The sequence below is a fragment of the Chiloscyllium punctatum genome, chromosome 35 (assembly GCF_047496795.1).
Source record: "Chiloscyllium punctatum isolate Juve2018m chromosome 35, sChiPun1.3, whole genome shotgun sequence".
Classification (NCBI taxonomy): Eukaryota; Metazoa; Chordata; class Chondrichthyes; order Orectolobiformes; family Hemiscylliidae; genus Chiloscyllium; species Chiloscyllium punctatum.
Genome location: NC_092773.1, coordinates 43,893,480 through 43,909,728, shown reverse-complemented (window position 1 = coordinate 43,909,728; position 16,249 = coordinate 43,893,480).

The window sequence follows — 16,249 nt, the reverse complement described above, 5'->3', positions numbered from 1 at the left end:
CTAATTTTTTTTCTCTCTTTGAAAGCTTGCCACTTTCCAGATATCCCTTTCCCTGCAAACAGTCTCCCCACAAACGTTGAAAGCACTGATCTAATACCTCTGGAGTCGGGTAAGGCCAATTTTGATCTTTAACCTGTGGTCCAGAGCGATCCTTTTCCGTAGCTATTCTCAAGCGAATAGAATGGTGATCACTTAATCAAAAGTCTCCCATTGCAACCCGAGCATTCTACTGATATCAGAAACCGCATGACATATTTGCTGCTCAATTTTCTGCTGACTATTGCGGACCTGTAGGACAGTCATATCAAATAGATAATACATTCTAATTTCTCAGTACCATTAATGCAACTTCAGTGAACGATCCCCATACATATTCTCTCTTCGTGCTGATGTGTTTTCAGTGACAACACAAAAACCCACGAAACCCTCCTCTCTCGCCTCCCCTTCTGTAATTCTTGAGACGCTGGAAGGGGAGGTTTTTCAGTTCTTGGATCATGGGGACTTCTTCTGGGTAGAGGTGACCTTGGTAAGGGGGATGGGGTACCAGTATCCCTTGCGGGACATTTGGTTGTGTTACTCAGGAGAATTGATGTTCGTTTCGCAGGGGGTCGGGTCTCAAAATCAGAGAGGGACCCTCCGCCAGTTCGGGGAATTTACGTTAGTGACCGAAACGAATTTTACGACTCAGGATGTCCAGGGGCACAGTACAGGGACTTTAGGTTGAAACTGCATTTATTTCAAAGTATGTGGCTTGACTGCTAAGGCAGGCGAGCTTAGAGTCTTGATTGGCTCTGAGTACTCGCATATTATAGCCAGAACAGAAGCACGGCTGAGAGAAGGGCAGGACTCGCAGCTCCGTGTTCCAGGATACAGAAGCTACAGGCGTGAAAGAAGGATAAGTAAGTGCTGAAGGGGCTTTGCCCTTTTGATAAGGGAGGGCATATCAACAGTGTTTCGAGATGATACTTTTAATGCATCATCACATGAGACCATATGGTTAGAACTTAGAAAGAAGGTGGGTTTTGACACACAGTTGTGACCATATTATAGACTTCCATACAGCCAATAGACAAAAGGGAGCAGATGTGAAGAGAGATTGCAGGTACCTGGAGGAATGATAGAGTTGTATTGGTTGTAGATCTTAATTTAGCCTTGTATTGAATGTGACATCCAGATGTTAAAAGGCCTGGATGGGTAGGGAGGTTGTATGTCTGTGTGGGGTGGGGGGGAGTGGGGAAGTTGGGGTGGGATGCTGGTGAAGTTTGTCACATGCGTTCAAGAAAGTTTCCCAAATCAACATGCAGAGGACACTACGCTACTCAGCTGGTGCAGCACTGGTTCACCCCTTGGAAACAATGTCGGGCAAGTGACTGAAGTGTCTCTCGGAGACCACGTTCGGTCCAGTGAACCCAACTGTCTTCGTATTAATGTCGTTATGGAAAAAGATAATGCAGGTGAACAGATGAAGGTGATGAACTGGAACATGGCCAGCTTTGTAGCCACTGGAACGATCGAGCAGAGGTCGATTAGGTGACGGTAAAAAACACAGAAAACCAGGTTATAATCCAAAAGGTATTTGGAAGCACTAGCTTTCGTAGCGATGGTGATCATTTAAAAAATGATACACTTAATCGAAATTTATTTAATATTCATTTCATGACACTGCGATCATTTTGCAATAAAGTATTTGTCTTATGATTCTGCTCTGCAAACACCTGATGAAGAAGCAGTGCTTCGAAAGCTGGTGCTTCCAAGTTAACCTGTTGGCTTATAATTTGGTTGGTTATTTTATTTAATTGGTCCACCCTAGTCAAACACTGGCTCCTCCACGTCATGCTGACCATCGATTGGGTGAGTCTGTTTGAAGGAAAATGAACGGCTTCCAAATGGGAGGCATTTAAAATTTTGGCATCAATCACCCTGTTAAGGTGAAGGGAAATGCTGCTTGGCTGATGAGGGATATTGTGACTCTGCTCAGGAAAAAGAAAACGGCATACATTGACTTTAAGGTTTCTGTATCTACCTACTTCCTTCCAGTCATAAAGACACGATCAGTCTGTAGAAACCTGCAATCCTCTCAGGCCACAGCACACTCCCGATCTGTCGAACTCACTCCAATGCTTGGGACTCTCTCGATTCTGTTCCTATAAGACTCACTTTCTATATGACATCATCCATCGCTGCCACCCACCTTGTCAATGTAAGATTCTCTAATCTCTCCGTCAATCTGCTCATCTTCATAAGATTCTCAAGATTTTGCATCTCTATGTGCGTCAGCGTTACCTTCCACTACAAGTTTTCCCACTTTGACCAAGCTGGGGGAAGTCACGAGTGCTGTCTTATCTGTGTAGCTGTCTCCAACCGAAATTCTTGTCCTTCATTCTGGAAAATCTGTCAGACTCCACATCCGTTAAGTCAAAATAACCTCCAGAACTTGAGACTTTATGTATTAATAAACATCTTCGAATAATGACTGCCCTGCATATCTGTGTTTGTTTTCCAGGCCTATCCAACCCACTTTATCTCTCTAATCTGCGTCATTAATCTGTAACACTCATCAATGGGTAAACTAGCTCATCCTATCAACACTCGTATGCCTGTAAATTGCTCCATTCTTCCCAATCTCCACATTTCCATAAACACCGGTAGGCCCTACAGCTCCCCACGTTTCTGTAACCTCCTGTGGCTCTGTCCTGGTCCCACTAACCTTCAAAACTGGGTTGTCTGTTCCAGATCAGAACATTGCTGTCACTGTCATCTGCGACAATTCAAGCAAACCTTTCAATTTGTGTCTCATCATTCAGTCCCCATACACTCCCCCTTTCTGGAACCTCTTCCTGTTATTGTAACTTTCACTATTTTGAGTATAGAACGTCAAAGCATAGTAGAGGCCCTTCGGTCCTCGATGTTGCACTACTCCACAGTCCATACATGTTATTTTCAACCATGTGCCTATTCAAGAGTAACTTAAATGTCCCGAAAGAATCTGAATCCACCAGCACTACTGACAATGCATTCCATGTACCCAACCTTTGTGTATAAAGAACCTACCTCGGTCGTGTCTCCTAATCCTTCCTGCATTCAACTTAAAGTGTGCCTCCTCGACGTAGCTGTTTTTGCAATGGCGAAAATATCTGGCTCACCACTCGATGTCTCTCATCATCTCATGCACTTCTATCAAGTCACCTCTCATCCTTCTTCGTACCAATGAGAAAAGACCTCCTCCCTCAAACGTTATGACGAAAACTTGCCCTCTTGTCCTAGCAACATCTGAATTAACCTCCTCTGCACACTTTCTAAAGCCTCCACATTTGTCCGATGATGAGGCAACTGAAACTTAACAAAATAGGCTAAGTTTGATCGAACAAGGCCTCCATAGAGCTGCAGTATAATCTCGTGGGATCTTTCATTCAAATTCCCAGTGAATGAAAGGCGAAACTCCATATGCCTTCTTAACAACCCTATCAACTCAGTTGTCAACTTGATGGTTCCATGATCCCTCTGTTCATTAATACTGCAAATAATAATGCCTTTTACCATATGAAGGTCTTCTTCAGAATTCCCAAATTTTAAACCCTCACTGTCTTGAATGCTTCTTCCAGTCCATGCAACGCTCATAAACTGTGAAAGCTCTTGAAGTCCATGCAATCTTCCTCAGCTCGATAACCTTATTCATTAGAATCAACTCACAAAATTACTGAAGATCCTTTTATCCACTGAAACATTCCTAATATTTGGAAAATCTTCCAGTCCTGATATCCCATCCGAGCACTGTCTCTTCACTATCCTACAGTGCCCTCCTGGGGGACATCGGGAGGAATAATTGTAGAATCCGGGTCATGGCCAAGAGGTAGGAAGGGCTGCAGAAACTGGAGCATGGTCCAATTGTTGAAGGCGACGTTGGTCCTGCAGGATGTTAGAGATAGCAGGAAACAAATAACTTGGAGAATGGGAACAAGTTAGAATAGGTTGTGGAAGCTGAAACAGTGAAAAATTGTTTCACGGATTTGTTTTTCGATCTGACTATGGCGCCGATCTTAATGACCTAATTTTGGAGACGTTTACCAGAATGGTTGTGCACATCTTCATTTTCCCAGACTGGGAGATATGATTTCAGGATTGAATGTATCAGCCCATTCTGTCTGTATGCCTGATCCTGAGCTGATTTTGCTCTGGTACAAAGCATTTTCCGTGCATCTGCTGACCTCCAGATATACATGACTGGCCAGAGTTTACGTCATCAAAACCTTCGTTGAGAATGTTCTTGATTTTTCCTCATTGTAAAGTGACTGTTCCGTGAGATGCAGGCGTTGTGGAGCTTCCATGTTGAGAGAATGAAGTCTTGTTCATGGGAAAATGTGAAGCCGTCAAAAATGAAGTAACGGTAATCCAGAGGCAGTGCACAGTGTTCCTTTTAAAGAGTAAAGAAAGGCTGGTGGGTTCACGGACTGCAGGCTGACTGGTGACATTGAAGTTTGGTTAAGATAAAGAAGAAAGCATATGTCAGGAAGAGACAAGATAGATGTAGGGAATCATTAGAGCCATACAACGGCGGGAGGAGAGCACAAAAGATTCAAATCAGGAGGTTAAAAATCGGACACGAGGTGAGATAGATTTTGCATATGGGAAAAGTAGAATCCAGAGTGTTATTACAAATACATGAATGACAAAACGTTAACTATGGCGATAATGGGGTTCCTTCAAGATTAGCAAGGCAGACAACCCGTGGAGCTGCAGGATATAGGTAGATAGCAAACAAATATTTCACATTAGTGTTCAATATGGAGAAGGACATGGAAGTTATAGACTGTGTTAAAATAGATGGTGAAATCATGGAAAATCCATATTTCAGAGGAGGATGTGCTGGATGTCTTGAAACGCATAAAGGTGATTAAAACCTGATCTCTGCGCTAGAACTCTATGGCAAGCTCGGGATATGATTGCTGGACCTCATGCTGAGACATGTCTACTATTGACATGCCCATGGAATGTATCAGAAAACTTTTGTTTGGATAAGGTGGTGGCAGTACTTAAAAGTAGTATAGAAAATCCAGGGAACTATAGACCTGCGATCTTGACGTTGGTGTTGGGCAAGTTGAAGGAGGGAATTCTGAGGAACAGGATTTATATGTATGTTGAAAAGTGAGGTTTGATTACGGACAGTCAACATGGCTTTTTGGGAGGGAAATCCTGTCTCAAGAAACGGACTGAGTTGGTTTGAAGAAGTGACAAAAAGTATTGATGAGGGCAGAGTGGTGACGTGATCTCCATAGACTTCAGTGAAGTTTTCAACAAGATCCCTCATGGGAGATTGGTTCGCAAGGTTAGGTATCTTGTAATACAGGGAGAACCAGCCATTTGCATGCTGAAATGGCTCGTAGAAGAAATGGGGTGCTATTGGCGTGTTGTTTTTCAGACTGGAGAGCTGTAACGAGTGGTTTACGACAAGGATCGGTGCTGGGTCCCCTGCTTTTCATGATTTTCAAAATGTTTTGGATGTGAACATAGTAGGTAAAGTTAGTAAGTTTGCAAGTGACATCAAAATTGGAGGTGCAATGGACAGCGAAGAAGGTTCCCTCAGATTCCAACGGGATCTTGATGAAATGGCCCAATGGGCTGAGGAATGACAGATAGAGATTAATTAAAATAAAGGTGAAATACTGCATTTTTGAAAACTAAATATTATCTGGAATTATACACTTAATGGTAAGACCACGGGAATGTTGCTGAACAAAGAGAGTTTATAGTGCACGTTGATTGTTCCTTGAAAGTAGCGTCGCTGGGAGATAGGATAGTGAAGAAGGCTTTCCCATTCTGCCCGAGATCCCACAAGGATGGGTATCTATAAATATTTGTTCCAACTTTTGTTCATCTTGTAACCTCATCTCTCTGCTTACGAAATCTTATTTATCTCTGTCACGCAAGTCCATGTACCTTTTTGTAGATGCTATGACCATTGCAGAAGGTAGGAACTGTTCCAGGAGTTTGAAGCACTCAAGGCACTGGTGCAGATGAGTTGGATCAAATGTTGTTTACTTGTTGTATGACTCTATACCATGACAACAGTACTGGAGACGGAATAGACAGCAGAAACGTCAGCTCTTTTCTCGCCTATAGACCTGTTGAAATTTTCCAGCATTTTCTCTTTTGGTTTCAGATTCCAGCATTCACATTAGTTTGCTTTTATTTAATATCACCTTCTAAAGGGTGACCGCCTTTTTCTTCTGTTGTGCTGATGCTCACTAAGACAGCACAGGCCTGGATTGATAACTGTGAACTCCAATTCTATCTCAGGAGGTTTTGTACAGCAGAGCTGAAAATAACCCTCCAAATGCACGCTGCGTGTGCAATCCTCACAAGTCCCTGCAAAACTCCCGATCTGTAGACACCAACTGTAAAATCAGTAAAGTGCGTTACACTTTATCAAGCACCCTGTCAATGTCAGCTCTTCCAGTCTCTTCATCTATCTACTCGGCTGCAATATCGTCTCCAGCTTTTACATCCCTTTCTGTATAAACGTCACCCTCTGCTATAACCCTCTTTCCCACAGGAACCTTTTCCAGTTTCTGCAATGCTTCCTATCAGTGTAACTGTGTCCAGATCCTACTGCTCTTCCCGTTTCTACAAGTCCTTCCAGACTCTCCAGTCTTACCATCTTTGTAAACTCCAAAGACTAAACCTTGATATCAGAAAATGACTTCATTCACAACAGCCTTCCGTACTTTTGTTAGTTTCACAATTCTTTCCAAAGCTATTCATCTCTGTATATCGCACCATGCCATAAAATACACCCTGTCAGTGAAAACAGCACACATCTTGTACTGAAAATCCTCACTGTTCTTTTTATCACATGCGATCACTTCAGTTCCCCCTGTATTCTCTCCAACTCTATTTAATACAACTTGCTTCATGTTATAACTATTCAAGCTCATATGTTATACACCATCTCTGTGGTATTCTTCAGTCACGGCAATTCTCGTTCTCTGTCTACAGACTTTCCACTCCCTTCGATCGATGTGAGGTTACTGTTAACTTTCAGCATTTAAATACCTGTAGCAGCCTAATACTCTTCAATGCAATCTGCCCTTTTTTCTTCCTCAAGTACTCCAGGCACTCTCCTTATAATATTTTCCAGCATCAGCAACCCTTCTTGATTTCTGTAACATCCGGCTGAAACCAGTACACAGCTCTATGTAACTGATGGGAATGCTGCAAACCTGTGCTCTCAGTCCTCACTAACTCTCTGAACCCCTGTTGTCCTACAAACTTTTGCAATTCTGTCTCCTCCAAAGTCTTAATACAGGTTGGTGGGTTGACCGAAACGTGAACTATTGGGGTCCCAACTATCAGCTGCTCTCGTCCTTCTTGCGGGTCATAGTTTCAAAGGGGCTTTGAAAGGAACTTTCTTAAATTTCTGCAGATCATCGTGTGGATGGCAGATATTGTTGCTACTGAGTGTTATTGGATGAGAGGTGAAGCTGCACTCACCACCTACATCTCTGCATCTATCCTTGTTGTCTCCTCTAGATCTTGATTCGTATCTCAGTAACCCTTCCAATCACCATCATCATTATCAGCTACTACAGTAATATCAATCGTTGTTAAGTTCTTCCAGCATCTACACCCTTCTCTTTTCCTCAATCCTCCTCCCAAATACGACACCCGTCACTGTCTGCCGAACCATCGCCAGCTCCTTCACTGCTCTCTAACTGTATGTTCCTGCAGAATCGTTGCTGCTCCATAATTCTGTAACATCCTCCAAACTCACTGATCGCCTCCAGCTCTTTCAACCCTCCCTATGTCTCTAACCACCTCCAGACCCTTCGCCCATTCAATCTCGCTGACCACCTCCATTATTTTCCCTGTCTCTATCTCTCTAACCACTTCTGTTCCATACACCACTCCCTATCTCTCTTAACATCTGGACCATTACCACATTCCCTATCTATCGGACTACTTCTAGCCCCAATACTCCTCCGTACCTCTGCAACCTTCTCAAGATTCTCCAGTCCTCCATATCTGTCCAGCAACCTCGAGCCCCTACACCCCATCTCAATAACCTCGTCCAATTTCTTCCCGCATACCTGTCTCTCTAACTACCTCCAGCCTCTTCACCCCTCCATATATCTCTCAACACCTCCAGCCCTGACACCCGCTCTTCATCATTCTAACTTCCTGCTGCGGCAACATCCTTATCTATCCAACCACCTTCAGCACACACCCCTACATATCTCACTAACGACCTTCAGCCATCCATCTCTCCCAATCTCTCTATACACCTCCATTCCCTACACCCCTCCCTATCTCTCCAAACTCCTCCAGCCAGTACATCCCTTCCTATTTCACTGATTCCTCCCTAACTCTCTCAACACCTCCACCCCAAATATCCTCCCCCTATTGTTCTAACCATTCCAACAGTCACATCACTCCCTAATTGACGTCCAGCCTCCACACTCCTCTGTCTCTGTAACCACCTCAAGACCCCTCACCCCTCCCTATCTCTCTAAACACTTCCAGCTTCTTACACTTATTTATCTCTCTGACCACCTCCAGCACCTACACTTCTCCCTACGAATCTAACAACCTCCAGCCCGTAAGCTCTCCGCTTGTCTCTAAACTGCTACTGCTTCAACCCTCCACATATCCTGTAAATGAATAAAAGAAATCTCAAACCCTGTTCTAGCATGCACAGTCCTCACTACCTCTGTCACATCCTGATCCTTACTTTCATCTTCCGGTATTCTACTCATAAATCCCCGATTAGCTCCTCCAGACTTCACTCCTGCTTACTTCTGTGATTTCCTCCAAAATTCGTTCATTGCCTCCTTTCATGTCCCGTCGCTCTCTCAGTAAAATACACCAGATTCTATCCATTTGGCATCTCCTCCAGTCCATTCAACTCTCTCGATCTCAGTAATCTACACCAGCACCTGCACCCATTACCTACCCATGTAATTTTTGCCAGAATCAGAACCCCTCCCTGTCCCTGTCATCTCATCTAGCTCCTGCATCCCTCCCCATTTCTGTAGTCTTCTTAAGCAGGTACACCCTGTCCTTGTTCCTGCAACAACACCACTCTCTATCCCTGTACCATTCTTAAACACCTACAAGCTCTCCCATTCCTGTATAATTCAGCAGCACCTACACCCTCTCCTTGTCCTTATCACATCCACTCGCACACTATATCATTACGCCAGCACCTACACCACTCGCTGTTCTCGCAACCTTCGCCAGCAGCTACACCCTTTGTTATCCCCATGCATTCTTCAGTACCTACAACCTCTCCCTATCCCTATTCTATTCTGAGGTACCTACAACCCACACAGTCTAACGTTTCAGCGTCTCTCGCCCGTCGGTGTTCAAAGTTTGGGAGACGATTTGAAGCTCGGTAGCTCGTTGTTGTGGTTCTGTTCGCCGAGCTGGGAATTTGTGTTGCAAATGTTTCGTCCCCTGTCTAGGTGACATCCTCAGTGCTTGGGAGTCTCCTGTGAAGCGCTTCTGTGATGTTTCCTTCGGCATTTATAGTGGCTTGTCTCTGCCACTTCCGGTTGTCAGTACCAGCTGTCCGCTGCAGTGGCCAATATATTGGGTCTAGGTCGATGTGTTTGTTGATAAAAACAGTTGATGAGTGCCATGTCTCTCGGAATTTCATGAACAGATGCCTAAGGGAAAGACAACGGAACGAGGACATGCTGCAACCCAAAGGATTAGCCACACTACCATACATCAGGAGCATTTCCGAACTGTCAGCGAGACTACTGCGACCACTAGGACTCATAACAGCACACAAACCAACAGCCACTCTCAGATAACACCTCACCAGAACGAAGAACCCGATAGCCAGCATGAGCAAAACTAATGTAGTGTACAAAATTCCATGCAAGGACTCCACAAAACACGACATCGGGCAAACAGGAAGACAGCTAACGATCCGCATCCATGAACACCAACTAGCCACGAAACGACATGACCAGCGATCCTTAGTAGCCACACACACAGATGGCAAGCAACATGAATTCGACTGGGACAGTACTACTATTATAGGACAAGCCAAAAAGAGGACAGCCAGGGAATTCCTAGAGGCATGGCACTCATCCACAGATTCTATCAACAAACCGGCAAAATCAACAATTAAAGAAACACAGTTTAGGAAACAATGGCTCCTTCACATTTTTAAAATCCTGTTCATTTCAGAATCCATTGTTCTATTTCTTGATTTTGCTTCAGACAGGAACGGAATTTAATTACAACCCTCAGCACATACGCTGGAATTGGTCGCCTGTCTGACGAACTTCAAGAGAAATCAGCTAGAAATAAATTCTATAACGGCTTCACTTACATTGCCATGACTAAACTGCACATAATGTAACCCAAAAATAAACCACATTCAAGTTTGAACTGGAGCATTGTGACCTTTTGCGAGAAGTCGATATCAGACCTTGCATTTCCACGTTTTAATTCAATTTGCTCTTTAAACCTTAATGTCAGGTCTAATAGATTTACGAACAAAGGTCGTTAACAACTTCTTTCAGTTCTCAAAATGTTACGGCTGACGAGGCTCGAAAGCAATCTCTCCAATCTCAAGCACAGCGTAAGTAAAGGCCTACCATCTTCCCGCAAACCTAGCCCACACGTAAAACCCCAGAACTGAGCTTCAATTAGTCTGGAGGCAAGAACTGACCCCATGGTGACAAATCCCAAGCCGACCAGACGACGGCAAGACCACGTGAAGCATCGTGTACGAGACTCAGACACGAGACCTAATTGGACCTCCTTGACTTGCCGACACTGACATTTCCGAACTCACAGAATCTTGGAAACGAATCTCAGCCATCGTGGGAACAAGAAACACAGTGACCCCGCATCGTGGATGTCGTAGTTGTTGCATTGTCTAAAATCGTGGTCAGAACGAAATACTGTTAAAACACTATTATTTTAAGAGCTCTGTTAAAAAAGTCTAAACAAAACAAATTAGGGGTATATAGAAAACATGGGTGTAGGCACGACTTTTTAAATGATTGAGACTATTGACAAAGTTAACTGTTTGAGTGACGGTATGAGACTTCACATGTTTCAGGCTAACGACTTTACACTTGATTGAGCATGATCAGGACAATGAAGTTTGCATGTTCAAACTGCTAACCGCTGAGTCTGTCAGTACAAGTCTCCATTCTTACGATGTTGCTGATTCCTGTCGACATGCGGCCTTTTAAAAAAATGTTCAGATCATTTTGGCAATGTCATGAGCAGGGGTGTGATAAATAGCAGATTTTTTGGAGTTGAATGAAACTTCCTAATAGAAGCAAAAACCTGTTAAAATATCTGATATGCTGTAAGATGTTGATTGATTTTGTTTCTGGATGTTACACTGGAGAGACGCAATATGCACTCAGTGGTCAGATTTTAAATTGAGAGCTCGAATGGGGAAAGCTATGGTGTTACACCTGCTATTTTAAATTGCTTTGCCCTGACGTTGTCGGCAGAGACACGTGGTATAAATAAGATCTGAATATGAAATATATTATTAGGGAGTGAATGGGCGAGTTTGATGTTGAAATGGATATAGTTTCAGGCTTCCTGTGATATAGAGCTAGATCCCAACCTCGGATCCAGAACACCTGCGCTCAATTACCAACTCCTCGAGAGGTAGAGAATTACATACTTAAGCAGGTTGGTTCGATATCTGGATGAACACTTCTAATGCATTGAGAGTTAATATATCTTTTAAGCTAACACTAATTAGTCGTATTCCACCATAAAAGATCCGAGCTGGCCTCCTTCTTCAAGGAACGCGATTTCCCTCCTCGAGGTATTAACATTACCATTCAGCATATCTGCTGCTCACCGCAAAACTCCGAGCTTGTACCCCTCTCCTCCAATTGCAAGAAGGACAGAACCCCCAATCCTCACTTTCTAACGATCAACCTCCAGATAGAGTGTATCATCCTCCATCATTTGCAACCGTCAAACCGACACTACCGCCAGGAATATATGTGCCTCCATTCCCATATCTGTGGTCCACACAGATCAATTCCACCATAACTCCCTTGCTGTGTCTACGCCCCCCACCAAGCCATCCTCCACTCTTGGTACCTTCCCTTAACAGCACAAAATTTGTACAGTCTGTGCCGAAAACCGCAGCTCTCATCGCCATCCAAGGTCCAAAGTGTCCTTCTGCATTTGAGGCAGATTTTCCTGTACCAAAACACACGTTATCGACTGCTTCCATTGTTCTCAATGTGATCTCCACTACATTTTGGCGACAGGCCGCCAAATTGCGGAACGCTTCAGAGAAGATCTCGGGGATACACACTCATCAAACCCACCATCCTGTGGCCGAAAAGTTTCACTCCATCTTCCACCGTGCCAAGGGCATGCAAGTCCCTGGCCTTCCCCTCTGCCAAAATCCAGACAGCGACGACTGGAGGAAGAATGCATCATCGTCCACCTTGGGACCCTCCAATGACATGGGAGGATTGTCAATTTCATCTTTTTCCTCATCTGTCCTCCCCCATCTTATCCCAAAATTCACCATTCCTAGTTGGTACAGCCATTTTCAACTGACATACCTGTACGTCATGCTTCTCATCCCTCCCATTCACCCAATGCTCCAACCTGACACACCAATCCAACCAGATTCTGTGACCTATAGCATTTCCAGCAACCTAACCCCCAGTGCATCCGCTCCCATCGATCTTTCGGTTTCGTTGCCCCCTCACATTCATGATGAAGATCTTACGCTTGTATCGCCGACTTTCCCACTCCACAGATGCTGCCCGACTGGCTGTAATTTTCCAATACCAAAGTGTTTGGCACAGATCATCAGAGTCTGGAATTTGTGATGCGCAAATGTTGCCTGTCATTTGTCATCCCAGCCCTCGGTATTGTCCAGGTCTCATTACGTTTGACCATGAACTGTTTCAGCATGCAAGGACTCGTGAATTGTGTTAAACACTATGCAGGCACCAGCAAGCATCCCCACCTCTGAGCTGTGACGAAGGTAAGGCCACTCATGAAGCAACTGATGCTTCTTTGACCTCAGACACTTGTCTGAGGAATTTCAGCAGAGATGACCTGGAGATGCAACCGCCAACGAACAAAACTCTACTCTTCTGTACGAGGTATGTCTTCAATCACTGGAGATGTTTCCTCCTAATTACCATTGAATCCAGCTATAATAGAGCTCCCTAATCCTCTCCTGGTCGAATGCAGCCTTGATGTCAAGGGATGATGTTACCACACTATTGGAATTTAACTCGATTTGCAATATTTGAACAAAAAGTGTCGTGAGGTAAGGAACTGATTGGTCCTGGTGGAAGCTAAAGTGGGTGTCGTTCAAACATTCAAATATTCCTGGATTACATCTTCTCCACACTGTAATTTAATTTCTGTTGCTTGATTGCATTGTTGATGACACTTTATATCATTTAACTGATGATCAATAGGAGGCTGATTTGTAGTAATTGGTTATCTTGGATTTGCTCTGTTTTGTGTAAAAGTTAGACATTGGAATTTTTCTGCATTGTTGGTTGTATGCTCGTGTTGGAATTGTGCCAGAACACTGTAGATCGCGGTGAGATATTTGGTCCCCATCACGAGTAATCTTGTTGAAATATTTTAAAGCTTCTCTGTAATGCATGTCAGACTGTATGAATCACTGGAGAAATTGAAAACCGGTTTACTGATTTGCTGCATTTAATGCGTAGAACAGCATTTTAACTGAGTTGAACAGTTGAGTAAACAGTTAAGAAAATTAACGAATGCAAATGAGAGGGCAAAGCAAACTGCAATCCTGATCATGCACGAACTTGAAACCACAGCGATGTTTATTTCATATTCGTGATGATGAGACATCGATGACGATGCTCAGATAAAGAAAGGCAAAGAACATGAGATCATTATATTTTGCATTAAGATCTGATTTTTAACGTGGAGGTCAGGACTAGAATAATCTAACAGACTGAAATCGTTAAACTATAAAGAAAATAAGTATTTTGATGACTTAATTTGGACATTTCTTTGCTCCCATTGTGAAGTGTATGCATACCAATAAGGAACATGTTCTCCTTGAATTTCAGATGTTGGAGACAAGGAGTGATCTCTCAAACGCTTCATTTACCTGGGCTAAGGGCATGTTCAGGAAATTGAGTCAGCTTAAGCAGCTCAAGTTCCTGATAATCATCAAATCGGAGAACAGATTGGGTTTACATATTCCGACATGTTCCCTGTGTAATGCTGTCAATTTACTTTGATGAGTCAGACGTCGTTCTCGTAACTATTAAGTGAATATGTGCATAACTATTTAAACAACGATTATACACTTGGATGTGTTGAGTATTCTTCGTGAACATCTGAACCCGATGTCATGTACATGCACTTGTTCTGTTCATTGGAACGATTTAACAGCTTGTGAACAGTCGGTGACAGAACAGGAAAACATTTCCTACTTTTCAAAAAGATATGATCTGGAGGAAAACTGCACAAGTTGTTAGCTCAGGATGCGTTTTAGTGCAGCAGAACTGGATCTTATGTTTATTAGAGTTCTGTTATTTCTGCATATAATATCAAAATAGAGTAAAATGACCTTTATTGTCACATGTGCATTTAAAAGTTGATAATGTCATCAAATTGGTGCCAAGTTAGGTATAGATTCTGAAGTGCTTGTTACAGAATTGACAGTGTAAACATAACGTTTAACAAAGCAAGACAAACTTCCATTCAGGATACCGAATAAACGTATAAATAAACGTGTCTTGAAAAAGTAAACAAATTACAGTTGCTTTCACTAAGTCCATGAAATCCGGGTATCAGAAATAGAAGCCTAGCTGCCTCCTTACCCTGGCCTCTGCCCCGGGGCCTGGCTCCATGAATTACCTACACAGGCTCTGACTGCCTCCCGCACCATGTTCCAGACCACGATTTCACCACCAGGACTTGGCTGCACTGTGTAAAAGTCAAATAGTCCAGGATTATACCTTCTCCACACTGCAATTTATTTTCTTCTTTTTCCAGCAAATCTTATATCATGTCCTGATACGTTTTGTTATTTTGAATCAAACAGAGTGTAATTTTAGAACTGTTCAGTTTTTTTTTGTTTGGTGTTGCTGTACACCCTCAATGAGTGCTGGGTATCGACGTTTTTGATCCATTGTATCTGTTATGCCTCAGTTGTTCCTCGAATTCGAGATTAAAATGGAGGTACTTGAATTCCATAGGAAAACCTTGAGGTTAATAATCTTCCTGGAGAGAAGGGAACGGATTTCAATGCAATTCGAACAGTAGGTAGCATTCAGCTTTTGGTTTTCTTCCGAATGTTTAACCTATTTTATTTCCATGTTTCATGTTGTGATTGATTCTTTGAATAGTTACAGCACAGCAAAAACACGTCTTTTGGCCACACTGGTAAGATCATTTATAAACAAGCACCAATGATTCTAATCCCAATTTTTTTTCAGTACTTGGCACATTGCCTTGTTCAGTTTGGCATCACAAGGTTCACTTTGGTTACAATGCCTGTTTCTAATACAAGGACATTTACCGGCAGGGAGTTCAAAGTTCCCACCACCTTCTGTTATTACGTTTTGGCGGTTTTCTCTCCTCATGCTCAGAGTCCAATTCCATTGCCTGAATTTGGATGATTCACTTGGTTTATCTCCGTTCATCTTGGAGTTCAGTTAGTGGTAGTGGAACACAAGGATCTGTTCAACGGCCATGGCTTTTTCACATTTTTACAAATGTCCTGGATATGGGTGTGGAAGAATAGGATAGTAAATTTGTGGATGACACTAAAGGCGATAGAGTTGTGGATAGTGCCGAAGGATATTGGAGGCTAACCTGTAATGTCTTCGATCAGCTCGACAATATCTGATCCAAACTGCCAAAGCACCCTCAATCTCATGCACAATAAGAAGGAAATGGAAGCATTGGCAAAGGTTCAGACGAGATTTGATAGAACGTTGCCTTGTAGGGAGGGAAAGACTTATGAGGAAAGGGTACGGAACTTGAGGTTATTTTCGTTAGAGAGAAGAAGGTTGAGAAGCGACTTCATTGAGACATATCAGATGAGTAGAGGTTTAGATAGCGTCGCCAGTGAGAGCACTTTTCCTCGGATGGTGATGGCTAGCATGACGGGGACATAGCTTTACGGTGAAAGTGAGTACTGCAGATGCTGGAGGTCAGAGTCAAGATTAGAATGTAACTGAAAAAGCACGGCCGGTCAGGCAGCATCCGATTAACAGGAAAATCAAAG